Raw genomic sequence first — 12,257 nt, forward strand, 5'->3', positions numbered from 1 at the left:
TTACACACGGTGAAACCCTGTCAAAATATCTCTCCACTCCCACTCTCTTATGAAATAAATAAATAAAAATTTTAAAAAGTACTCTTCTTTTAGAGATATACATTTATGCTATTTGCCTAAAATTCATTGCCAGCACAAACATAGAAGTGTTTTCCAAGCAAGGCAGCATTATCTGGTAGTTGGTGGATGAGTATCAACACCTATAGAACACTGGGGAGGTATTTTCAAAATATACAGAATTCTAGGTCCCACCCCAGACATACTGAATTCAGGTTATCTTGGAGATCCTAGAACCTGTTTTGTTTACAAGTTCTCCAGGTGTTTATATAGAGGAGACAAGTTTAGGACTTCAAGATAGAGTCCATTCCTAACGTTGACACCCAAAATCATCCAGGTTCTACATACATGAAGACACATTAGCACTTACTGAAGAGAGAACTCTATCGCTGATTGAGAGGTAAACTGAGTATAGACTTGAGGCATCAATTTCAACCTCAAATTCTCCTGAGAAAAAACAATTTGTGTTTTTTATAATATCTAGTAATTATGTTATGAACTTATTTATGTGATAATCCCTATTTTATTCATCTCCCTATTTTCAGCATTTAGCACAAACTTGTATAAATACAAACAAATAAGCATTATTTGGTCATTCATAAAACAAGTATACAATGGTAAACATAAAAATAAGGACCCAGCCCTGGTAGTACTTAGATTCTAGTGGGAGAGAACAACGACAAAGTCAGAAACAAATAAATACTTAGAATAATGTTCAAAATGGCAAATACTATCACTAAATTACCAGCATAAGTTGATGGAAAGTGATGAGAGGAGGGGCAGGTCAGTTTTTATTAAAATTAGTAGTCAAGGCAGACTTCTCTAGGAAGAGAGCTTTGGTAAGAAGGCAAGGAAATATCCGGAATGGAGTAGTCCAGACAGAGGCAGAATAAAGGCAAAACCAGTAAGGAGTGAGTGTATGCTTGAGAAACATAAAGGCAGGTACTTGGAGTGTGTTTCCTGAGGGAAAGGGTAGTAGAAGATGAAATTTCAAGAGGCAGATAGCAGTAGAGTTGAGAGCTTGACCTAGAATGACTTACAAAGGTGCCCTGAGAGTAAGACTGTTTACCTAGTGGCAAAAAGCAGCCCTGGTGTGGTTTTAGTAAGATCTGGGCTCCAGTCCTGACTTCATCAATTACTAGGAAAGGGAACTTGGAGACACAGTTTAACTGAACTCTTATTGCCTTCACTGGGAAGAGGGAAATAATAATAAAGTAATAATGCTATGACTAACAATGCTTCATAGAATAATGCCTCATAGAACTTTATGAGAATTACATGAGAAAATGGATGTAATGTTCTGAGCCTAGTGGCCAGTATTAGTAAGCACCCTAAAAGTTAGCTATCATTATGAAGGGCAATAAAGACCTTCTTCCTGTATCAAAGACAGTATTGCATAAATATATGCATATTCTTACTATATCTACATTCATATTCTTCAACCTAAAAACCGTCTTGGGACCAGCAGTTAGCATAATGGCTATGTCGCTGGACACATGTAGTCAACTGTGGTTTGAGTCCCAGACCCGGTGGCTTAAACTCACACACCAGATGTGTGTGCGTGCATGCCCAAGATGCCAAGAGGAGAGTGGAGGAGAAGGGACTGCAGCGTTGCCATCTCCCCTGGGGGGGTGATTTCTTGCTTTCTGTCTCTCTGTCACTCTCTGTCTTTCTGATAAGTGCATGTGCCCTATAGCAAAAACCTCTAATTAATAATCGCTGATTGAGAGGTAAACTGAGTATAGACTTGAGGCATCAATTTCAACCTCAAATTCTCCTGAGAAAAAACAATTTGTGTTTTTTATAATATCTAGTAATTATGTTATGAACTTATTTATGTGATAATCCCTATTTTATTCATCTCCCTATTTTCAGCATTTAGCACAAACTTGTATAAATACAAACAAATAAGCATTATTTGGTCATTCATAAAACAAGTATACAATGGTAAACATAAAAATAAGGACCCAGCCCTGGTAGTACTTAGATTCTAGTGGGAGAGAACAACGACAAAGTCAGAAACAAATAAATACTTAGAATAATGTTCAAAATGGCAAATACTATCACTAAATCACCAGCATAAGTTGATGGAAAGTGATGAGAGGAGGGGCAGGTCAGTTTTTATTAAAATTAGTAGTCAAGGCAGACTTCTCTAGGAAGAGAGCTTTGGTAAGAAGGCAAGGAAATATCCGGAATGGAGTAGTCCAGACAGAGGCAGAATAAAGGCAAAACCAGTAAGGAGTGAGTATATGCTTGAGAAACATAAAGGCAGGTACTTGGAGTGTGTTTCCTGAGGGAAAGGGTAGTAGAAGATGAAATTTCAAGAGGCAGATAGCAGTAGAGTTGAGAGCTTGACCTAGAATGACTTACAAAGGTGCCCTGAGACTAAGACTGTTTACCTAGTGGCAAAAAGCAGCCCTGGTGTGGTTTTAGTAAGATCTGGGCTCCAGTCCTGACTTCATCAATTACTAGGAAAGGGAACTTGGAGACACAGTTTAACTGAACTCTTATTGCCTTCACTGGGAAGAGGGAAATAATAATAAAGTAATAATGCTATGACTAACAATGCTTCATAGAATAATGCCTCATAGAACTTTATGAGAATTACATGAGAAAATGGATGTAATGTTCTGAGCCTAGTGGCCAGTATTAGTAAGCACCCTAAAAGTTAGCTATCATTATGAAGGGCAATAAAGACCTTCTTCCTGTATCAAAGACAGTATTGCATAAATATATGCATATTCTTACTATATCTACATTCATATTCTTCAACCTAAAAACCGTCTTGGGACCAGCAGTTAGCATAATGGCTATGTCGCTGGACACATGTAGTCAACTGTGGTTTGAGTCCCAGACCCGGTGGCTTAAACTCACACACCAGGTGTGTGTGCGTGCATGCCCAAGATGCCAAGAGGAGAGTGGAGGAGAAGGGATTACAGCGTTGCCATCTCCCCTGGGGGGGTGATTTCTTGCTTTCTGTCTCTCTGTCACTCTCTGTCTTTCTGATAAGTGCATGTGCCCTATAGCAAAAACCTCTAATTAATAAATAAATAAATAAATAAATAAATACAGTCTTAACCAAGATGGTGAAATAGAAGAATATGGGTAGAGCAACAAATGAGTAATTACTAATTTGTACTGTAAACTGTGGGCTGGTGAATCCTAATAATGGTGTTGTGGTCATAATTATTGCTTGTACAGTTTCTTGCAAAACAGAACAAACCTAGAAATAGATACTGCTACTCTGATACATTATGCTTATGTAATGTATAAGTGCAGATATATTTCTCTGATCATTTTAGCTGGGAAGCTGGTTTAGCTCTCAACACTTAGGAGGTTCAGTAACTTCAAGCTCTTGATTTTTTCATGGCTTGTGTGGGATCTCTTTGCTTTGATTCTATAACATTTCACCTTTTCCCCAATAATATAGTACCTAGTTCTTCCTGATTCACATGGAATCACTCCACCTGAATTCAAATCCATGACTATTCAAGGAAGAACAAGTGGCAAATAGACATGAACTATTGAGTAAAATAAAGCTTCAACACATGGTTACTTCAACAGTTCATAGAAAGTAGAATTAAAGTATGAGTTTATTTTGGTGCAAAAAACTTGAATTTCATGTATAATTTTTGTCTAATATGCCTTTTCCATGAATTTTTTGAAGATCTTTCACAAATACTATTAAAGAAAAACATAAATAGAGCTTTTTTTGGCAGTTTCTCATTGGCTAGAAAATATTTCTCTCCCTTTATTTCTTATGTACCTGATACAGGATTAAGTAAACTAATAGACACATATACTCATAAAATACCCTGTACCTTATAAAACATAATAAGCATCAAAAGCTACATTATACCTTTTATGAGCATAATGATGAAAATGAAAAGCACTCTTCTAACGTAATTCTTGAATATACAGAGTTATAGCTACTACCTCATTCTCCTAATTGGAATTTCCAGAAGATCCCATAATGTGTGTGTGTGTGTGTGTGTGTGTGTGTGTGTGTGTGTTTTAAAAGCTCTTTAGTTATTCTGAGGTACTTTGCTAAGTCTCTTCTTGCTGACTTTTTCCTATTCTTTATGTAAAAGAAAGAAAATACATTTTTTATACTCTTTGGCTTTTTTTGATATAAATGAGAAACTTGAATAAATACAATATTTATAGCTTTCATGTAAATATTGTATTTAATATCCTCTTATGACTTCTTGTTCATTATTTATAGATTCATTTCTATCTTACACTGGAGGGTGGTATTTTTTTAACTGCATACACACATGTGAAAGAGAGAGAAAACTCCTCCCAATGGGGTGCAGCAATGCTGTGATCCCTTTTCCTCCATTTCGTCATTCTGTGTCAGGAAGGGGGGTGGGGGTGGACACAGGACACGACATGCACATGCACCAGAATTTTTCTCAAATTTACAGAACTGGGATTAGAACCATGGTTAGCCAAGTAGGATTTGGTTCACTAAGCATAGTGCTTAATTGCCATGCCATAGGGGCCAGCCTGCACCTTTTTTCTAAAAATAGTGAATGAGGGACCAGCAGTTAGCGTAATGGCTATGTCGCTGGACTCTCATGTAGTCTACCGCGGTTCGTGTCCCGGACCTGGTGGCTTGAAACTCACGCCGGGCACATGTGTGTGCGTGCTCAAGATCCCGAGAGGAGAAAGGAGGAGAAGGGATTGCAGTGTGGCCATCCCTCCTGGGGGGGTGATTTCTCGCTTTCTCTCTGTCTCTCTCTCTGTCTGTCTGGTGAGCACACGTGCCCTATAGCAAAAACAAACAAACAAAAAAAAAAAAACAAAAAAAAAAACCTCTTAAAAAAATTTAATGACGTTTCATTTTCTGAAGAATGCTTGGTTCCAAAGGTCATTTTAAGGAAATTTACTGTTATTTTATATGTGTCATTTAAAGTTACCAGCAACAGTAATAACCCATATTCTTTTAGTTGAGAATACTTTCAATAATTTTGATATGATTAAAAATTTTAGATCTCCTGAGTGTAGTAAACTGTACAAATTCTTTACTGTTTGTTGCCTTCAAGAAGTTTAATTTAGTCACACACTCAGCACTCAGTTCATTGACCACCCTCCTGATTCTCAGAACTCTGGTCAAAGACAAACCTAGATCCTACACCAAGGGAGCTCACAGTTAATCTTGCACAAGTGAGGCAATAATAAAATAGTTTAAAAAATAGAGACACAAACTGTGATAACTGCTTTGAAGAAAAATCTACAGAAGTCAGGAAATCATGCAGTGGGGTAGGCAAGGTCTAGTCAGGGAGACAGAAGGAAAGGCTTCTATTCAGTTAGCTTTGAAATGAGATTTAAGCATAAGTGTTAAGGAGGTGAAGAGGAAGGAGGATACATCCAGCTGGAGGAAGGAGGAGACAGATAGGGCCAGGAAAGAGGCTTCCGATGAACTTGTCCCAAGCACAGAAGGAGCACAGTGGAAAACAAGGCAGGGTTTGAAGTAGAAAAGCTGAGTATCAAATTTACATGTGACTTGAATGGAGGACAGGCTGAAAAAGAGAGAAACAAAGACTAATCTAATAGATGGGTTTATGCAAAGCATCAGAATAATGGATAAAGGCTCAGTACTTCTAAGGCCATCTTTCAGTGTTAATGTAGTATATAAAATTCAAATGCTGGCATTTTCCAGGCCGTAAGGAAAGAATTAAGAAACAGAAAAGTTAAATTAAAGGAAGACGTCCGAAAGAATTATCTATATTCTATCATCCGAACTAATGACTTTTATCACATTTAAGTCTATTTTCCATTTTGCATTCTAATTTCTCATTGTATATTCATTTTCTGGAATTGTTAATATATATTCTTTCTTTCTTAAGTAAGCAATAGACTTAAAGATGTTTGTTCTCAAATGTTATGGTTGGCAATTAACATTTCTTCAGTTATCTTTCACCAGGTAAAGGCTAGTTTTAGCTTATCCTAATCAGATAAATTTCTATTTGTACCTTTAAAGACAATTTCAAAAGTATTCAATGAAATCATTATTGAATATCTGTGTTGCAAAAAGTCTTAAATTCAGCATTTTACAAAAGAGCAAAGAAAACTTAAAATACTAACTTTATTGGATGACATTTACATGTCAAGCATCCTTTTCTTAAGTGTTGAGAAATGCTATTTTATTACAAATTTTAATACATTTGATCTTGTTTTGACTGTCTAGGAAGAACGTCTCTCTGCCATTGCCAATAAAAACACAAATAAATTGGAAGGGCATTACCTCCTAGAATTACTAACAAATGCCAAACCAAGTCACATTATCACCATTACCGGATTTGAGGGGAAAAAAAAGTATTTTAATAGCTACATTTCATTTCATTTCTTGTGCCTTCTGAGAAGGAGAGATTTAAATGCCAGACTGTCATCTACATGGAAGAGTTTAAACTGGCAGTAACATTACCTCAAACAGGAAGGGAAACAAGATAGATTTACAAACGAATGTCTGACTACCTAATTCTCGATGAACATTTAGTCTCTTCACACACTCCTGGCTAACATTGCTTTTGCCTTATGTTCTTTCCTGTCATCTGTGCTTGTTTCTCACGTGCTACCTGTCTGGAATGGTCTGCTTCTCTCTTACTCCCTTAAATGCCTTTGCCAAACTAACCTCTGGCGTGAAATCTATTCTACCCATTCAGATCCACTTTGTTCCATGGCTTGTGCAATTCCCTTCAGGCTATGTTCTTCTTTTCCTTATGTTTGGTCCACCTGTGGAAAGGATGGGAACTGCGTTGACATTCTATAATATGTTCAGGTCACCATCTGCTTTTGTTGTTACAGGTTTATTAAAATGTTCACAAGGCACATCCCATGACATCAAAATAATAGTGATAATGCCAGCTGGTTGGCAGGCATGGGTCTATGAGGCAGGTTTCCTGTTAATGGGCAGAGTGGCGGCTAACTTTGTTCTATGTTTATTTGCAAGAACAGTCTTAATTGAGATGACCAATGTTCTGAAGTCGTGAAAAATCAAATGTATATAGTCTTTCACTTATTTATTCATTTGTTCACTCATTTATTTATTCATATGACAAATATTTGTTTGGTTTTCTTTACATTTTAGGACTGTGCTAGATCCTAGAATGCAAATGGTAAGCACATAGAATAAGGTATCTGGCTGCCTAGAGTATGCTCTAAAGGAGAAGACGGCTATGACAGATGTCAATGAACCAATCTCACTAATCATTGTATAATTAAAAATGGAGTACTTAGAAAGAAAGGAACATCTTGATTCTGTAAGTCCAGGCAACACAAATATTTAAGTAGACTGGATGGGAGGTGGAGAGAGAACAGTCAGTAAAAACATGTTCCCAGGAAATGACAAAGGCAAGATCTAAGAAAAAGTGAGGGAGGAACAGAGATACAAGTATGTTCTAGATACAGAATTTGATATGTGGCAGGGCATATCTCTTTCAATGAATTACAAGTGGCTAATGTCAATGTGATTAAAGTCAGCAGAAAGCGAGACACTGGTGTGAGATAATCTGTAGACAAAAGTAGGTACCAGGCCAAGCCATAAGGCTCTGTGGGCTGTGTTGAAAATTGTACCTTCATCCTACTGAAACACATTTTAAAAATCCACTAAATGAAAAATTAGGTGAAGAATGATCAAATCAAATTTTTGAAAAGATCATCTGGCTTATGCAGACTAGAGGCATCCTGAATGTTAATGCTCAGTATAATTCGTTTAAAATAAGAAGTGGAATGCTGTTTCTGCACATGCGTGAAATCTTTCTTTTCTTCTTCTTTTTTAAAAGAAGTATTTATTTCATTCCGTTTGTTATTGTTATTATTTTTATTATTATTATTATTTTACCAAATAAAAGGAAAGTGAGAAAGCAAGCCGCCACGTATAGGACCCAAACCACAGTTAGCCATGCGGGAACTCAGCACCTAAACCACCATGCCACTTGCCAGCCACGAAATCTTTCAGTATTAGACTGTAAGATATTAGTAAGCCGATTGCCCATGTAAGTCTATATTAAATTTTCCTATTTTTAAAACAGTAACTACCAAATTTGCCACATGAAAAATCTCTTCTGTTTTCAGAAATCAAAACGTTTAGAAACTCAGATTCTTATTTTTAAATCATAATTGCTATAAATATTTACATGCTAAATTGCATTTTATATCTTATAAAACATTAGAATAAGTGTTTCTTAGGTTTTTTTTTTTTCTTTTTCTTTATAATTCTCAGAGCATTTAAGCCTAACTGATGGACACATTTACTGGTAAGTATTGAAGTAGATTAACACCTTTAAGTGCCAAAAGGCAAAACCACAGCTTTTTATGTGCCCTGTGTGAATAGAGATCCTCTGACTTTTGATGGCTATCCACTGTGATCAAAGCCCTAGACACTTTTTAAGTATTCAGTTCACACTACTTGGCTTTTTAAAAACCTCTAGTGAATTAACTAAACTATGCCTTTCTAGGATCCAAAAAGGGGCGAATTTGATTCAATCTGCATTTCCATGTCAAAATAATTTTTTAAAGTCTAAAAGAGCAAAGCTATTTAACACTGCAAACAAATACATTTTAATAACAATAGATTTAAAAAATCAGACCCTTGGCCAACCTGCCAAGAGCCAAGTTCATGAGGTTGGATTTTCACTCTTCCAGCTGACAATATAATTAACACCTACAACTGCCACAGACACACACTCCCTGTAGTGTTTTAATCTTTATTATTATATTCACAGCTTTTTTAAAAAACACAATGCTAAATTATAAACTCATGTCCTGTTTAGCTGTCAGACAGGATTCCAGTTTACTTTTACAAGGCAGAACTGAATATTTACAGAAATATACATATTCAAAGGATAATAATTTCTGACGAAAAGCCATTACACATTCTTTAAAAATGAGGAACAACATTAGCAAAGGAGGCAATTACAGTCACATCAAAGACAGATAACAAACTCATTGTTTTCCCAAAAACGGAATGCATGCCCTATGTCTTTGCTTGATAGTTAGACTTACAACAAGCTTCTGGGAAAATATCTTCATGGGCGTAAATCCCAATTTTTTTTTCTTTGAACTACAATTATTCGATAACATTGAGGTCTCATCAAATATACAATGCCTAGAGGTCACTTTTCAGATATTTTTGTACGCAGTCAGCAGAATTCTAAGATAGGCCCAACATTCCCGCCTCTGGATTACAGATCCTGTACAACGCTCACCCCTGGTCCCTTGAATGTGAGACTGTGAATATGATGAGATAGTCACTCCCTAGGAGAAGTTACCCCAGATGGCAAAGAGAAAAGGCACTCCATGATTATGGAACACTGTGTAAGACTCACTGCAGCCCACTGAAGAGATTTTCCTCTAGCCTAGAAGAAGATTGTTGGAGAAGACCATTGCCGGGAACAAGAGGCAACCTCTGGTAGTAGAGAACCTCCTAACAGCCAGTAAGAGGCAGGGACCTCTGCCCCACAACCAGAAAAAACAAAATTCTGTAAATAATTAATGAATTTGGAAGAAAACCCCAATGTTCCTAGAAGATCAAAGCCCCAAACAACAGTTTGATTTCAGGTCTGATAAGACTCTGAGCAGAGGGAACCAGCAGTTAGCGTAATGGCTATGTTGCTGAACTCCCATGTAGTCTACTGCGGTTCGCATCCCAGACCCGGTGGCTTAAAACTGACGCTGGGCGCATGTGCGTGCATGCCCAAGATCCCAAGAGGAGAATGGAGAAGGGATTGCAGCATGACCATCCCCCCTGGGGGGTGATTTCTCGCTTTCTGTCTCTGTGTCTCTCTCTCTCTGTCTGGCAAGCGCATACGCCCTATAGCAAAAACCTCTAAAAAAAAAAAAAACAAAAAAACCTCTGAGCAGAGAAATCACTAACGGATGCCTAGACCCTTGACTCATGAAAGTTCTGAAATACTGGGTTGTTGGAAAAGTCATAACATATTTTTCTATGAGAAAATGCATTATGACTCTTCTAATGACCCAATAATAAATTTATGTTGTTTTAAGCCTCTGTGATAACTTGTGGATAGCTTATTGTACGACAATAGAAACGAATGTAGGAATATAGTCAAGGGAAGATTTATGTTATTTTAAATTCTGAAATGTCTCTATTAAAAACAAGCATTGGGACCAGCAGTTAGTGTAATGGCTATGTTGCTGGATTCCCATGTAGTCAACCGTGGTTCGTGTCCCAGACCCGGTGGCTTAAAACTCACGCCAGGCGCATGTGCGTGCGTGCCCGAGATCCTGAGAGGAGAATGGAGGAGAAGGGATTGTAGCGTGGCCATCCCCCCTGGGGGGTGATTTCTCACTTTCTATCTCTCTGTCTCTCTCTGTCTGTCTGGCAAGTGCATGCGCCCTATAGCAAAAACCTCTAAAAAAAAGAAAAACAAGCAAATAAGGTAGGGGAAAATCCTTTATCCTTAGTAAATGAAAATAGGATAGTTTAGTTTAAAGTTCTCAAAATTTGCATTTTACTCTAAGGAGTCAGCAAACTAATTTTATCTTAACTCTAAGAATAGTAGTTTTATGATATTATATACTAGTACTATAATAGAGCATGCATGGTACAGAGGAAGGACCACTGAAATCATAGTACATGAGGCCTAGTACCGGCTGTCTGATATTGGGAAGGATATAAGCTTTTCGAGTGTTAGTTTCTTCATCAGTAAAGTTAAGGTATAATATACTACTACTCAGGGGGTCCGTGGTTTAACAAGCTTTCCAGATGTTTAAGTTTGAGAAGCTCAATTTTATATATATAAAAGCTTTATTCTTTTTTGTTCTTACTGAATATCTTATCATACATGTGGATCCAGGTTTTATATAATCTTAGTTTATACAATTTGGAGGACCCTTTTAAAGAAAAATAAATACAGGGACCAGCATATGGCATAATGGTTATATGGTTGGACTCCCACATGGCTGACAGTGGTTCAAGTCCCAGACTTGGAGGTTTGAAACTTACGCCAGGTATGTGTGCATGCATGCTCAAGATCCCGAAGGAGAATGGAGGAAAAGGGATTACAGCATGGTCATCCCTTCTGGAGGGCGATTTCTCACTGTCTCTCTCTCTCTGGCTAGCATATGTGCTTTATTACAAAAATCTCACTGGAAAAAAAAAAGAAGAAGAAGAAGAAAAATTACAAAAATCTCACTGGAAAAAAAAAGAAGAAGAAGAAGAAAAAGAAAAAGAAAAAGAAAAAGAAAAAGAAAAAGAAATGCAAACTAGTTACAAGATCTTGGGAAGGATCATGCAAGTGAGGTCCCTAAAGCTAGTTTATAAAGTATCAGTGATAATCTGTTTCTGTCTCCCTTTGTTTTGATACCTTATTCATACCTACCTAATTCTAAAACTATTACTTTTATTTATTTACTTATTTATTTTGGAGAGGTTTTTGCTATAGGGCACGTGCGCTTGCCAGACAGACAGAGCAGACAGAGACAGACAGAGAGACAGAAAGTGAGAAATCACCCCCCAGGGGGGATGGTCACACCGCAATCCCTTCTCCTCCATTCTCTTGGGATCTTGAGCACGCACACACACGCGCCTGGCTGAGTTTAAGCCACCAGGTCCGGGACTCGAAATGTGGTCGACTACATGGGAGTCCAGTGACATAGCCATTATCCTACTGCTGGTCCCCCTAATTCTAAAACTCTTTTTTTTTTTGAGAGGTTTTTGCTATAGGGCACGTGCGCTTGCCAGACAGACAGAGCAGACAGAGACAGACAGAGAGACAGAAAGTGAGAAATCACCCCCCAGGGGGAATGGTCACGCCGCAATCCCTTCTCCTCCATTCTCCTCTTGGGATCTTGGGCACGCACGCACACGCGCCCAGTGTGAGTTTTAAGTCACAGGGTCCGGGACGCGAACCGCAGTAGACTACATGGGAGTCCAGCGACATAGCCATTACGCTAACTGCTGGTTCCCTCTAATTCTAAAACTCTTGAAACAGCCCCCTCCACTCTTTCTCTTTCAGGTTCAATCCCTTCCTCTCCTACTTTTCTATGTGTGCTGAACCAGCCACCTCTTTCTCTCTTCAAACAAGCATAATCTAAAACAAAACAATAACCAAAAGGTCTAACAAGACAAAAAAATAAAAAGAGAAATTTCTCCTTCAAATATACATTTCCTTTGATTTTCAGACTCCCTTCTTTCTACTTCTTAATGTAACTTTTTCCAAATATTGTTTAAA

General features: G+C 37.6%; 1 long non-coding RNA gene across 1 annotated transcript; it reads left to right on the forward strand.

Moving 5' to 3' along the window:
• The first annotated feature begins 325 nt into the window (after positions 1 to 325).
• Positions 326 to 8,309, forward strand: LOC102477754 (uncharacterized). Its single transcript, XR_335382.1, has 3 exons — positions 326 to 457; positions 7,151 to 7,178; positions 8,285 to 8,309. It is a non-coding gene; the product is annotated as an uncharacterized LOC102477754 (long non-coding RNA).
• The last annotated feature ends 3,948 nt before the right edge of the window (positions 8,310 to 12,257 follow it).

Source organism: Tupaia chinensis, unplaced genomic scaffold, assembly GCF_000334495.1.
Source record: "Tupaia chinensis unplaced genomic scaffold, TupChi_1.0 Scaffold000406_1, whole genome shotgun sequence".
NCBI lineage: Eukaryota > Metazoa > Chordata > Mammalia > Scandentia > Tupaiidae > Tupaia > Tupaia belangeri.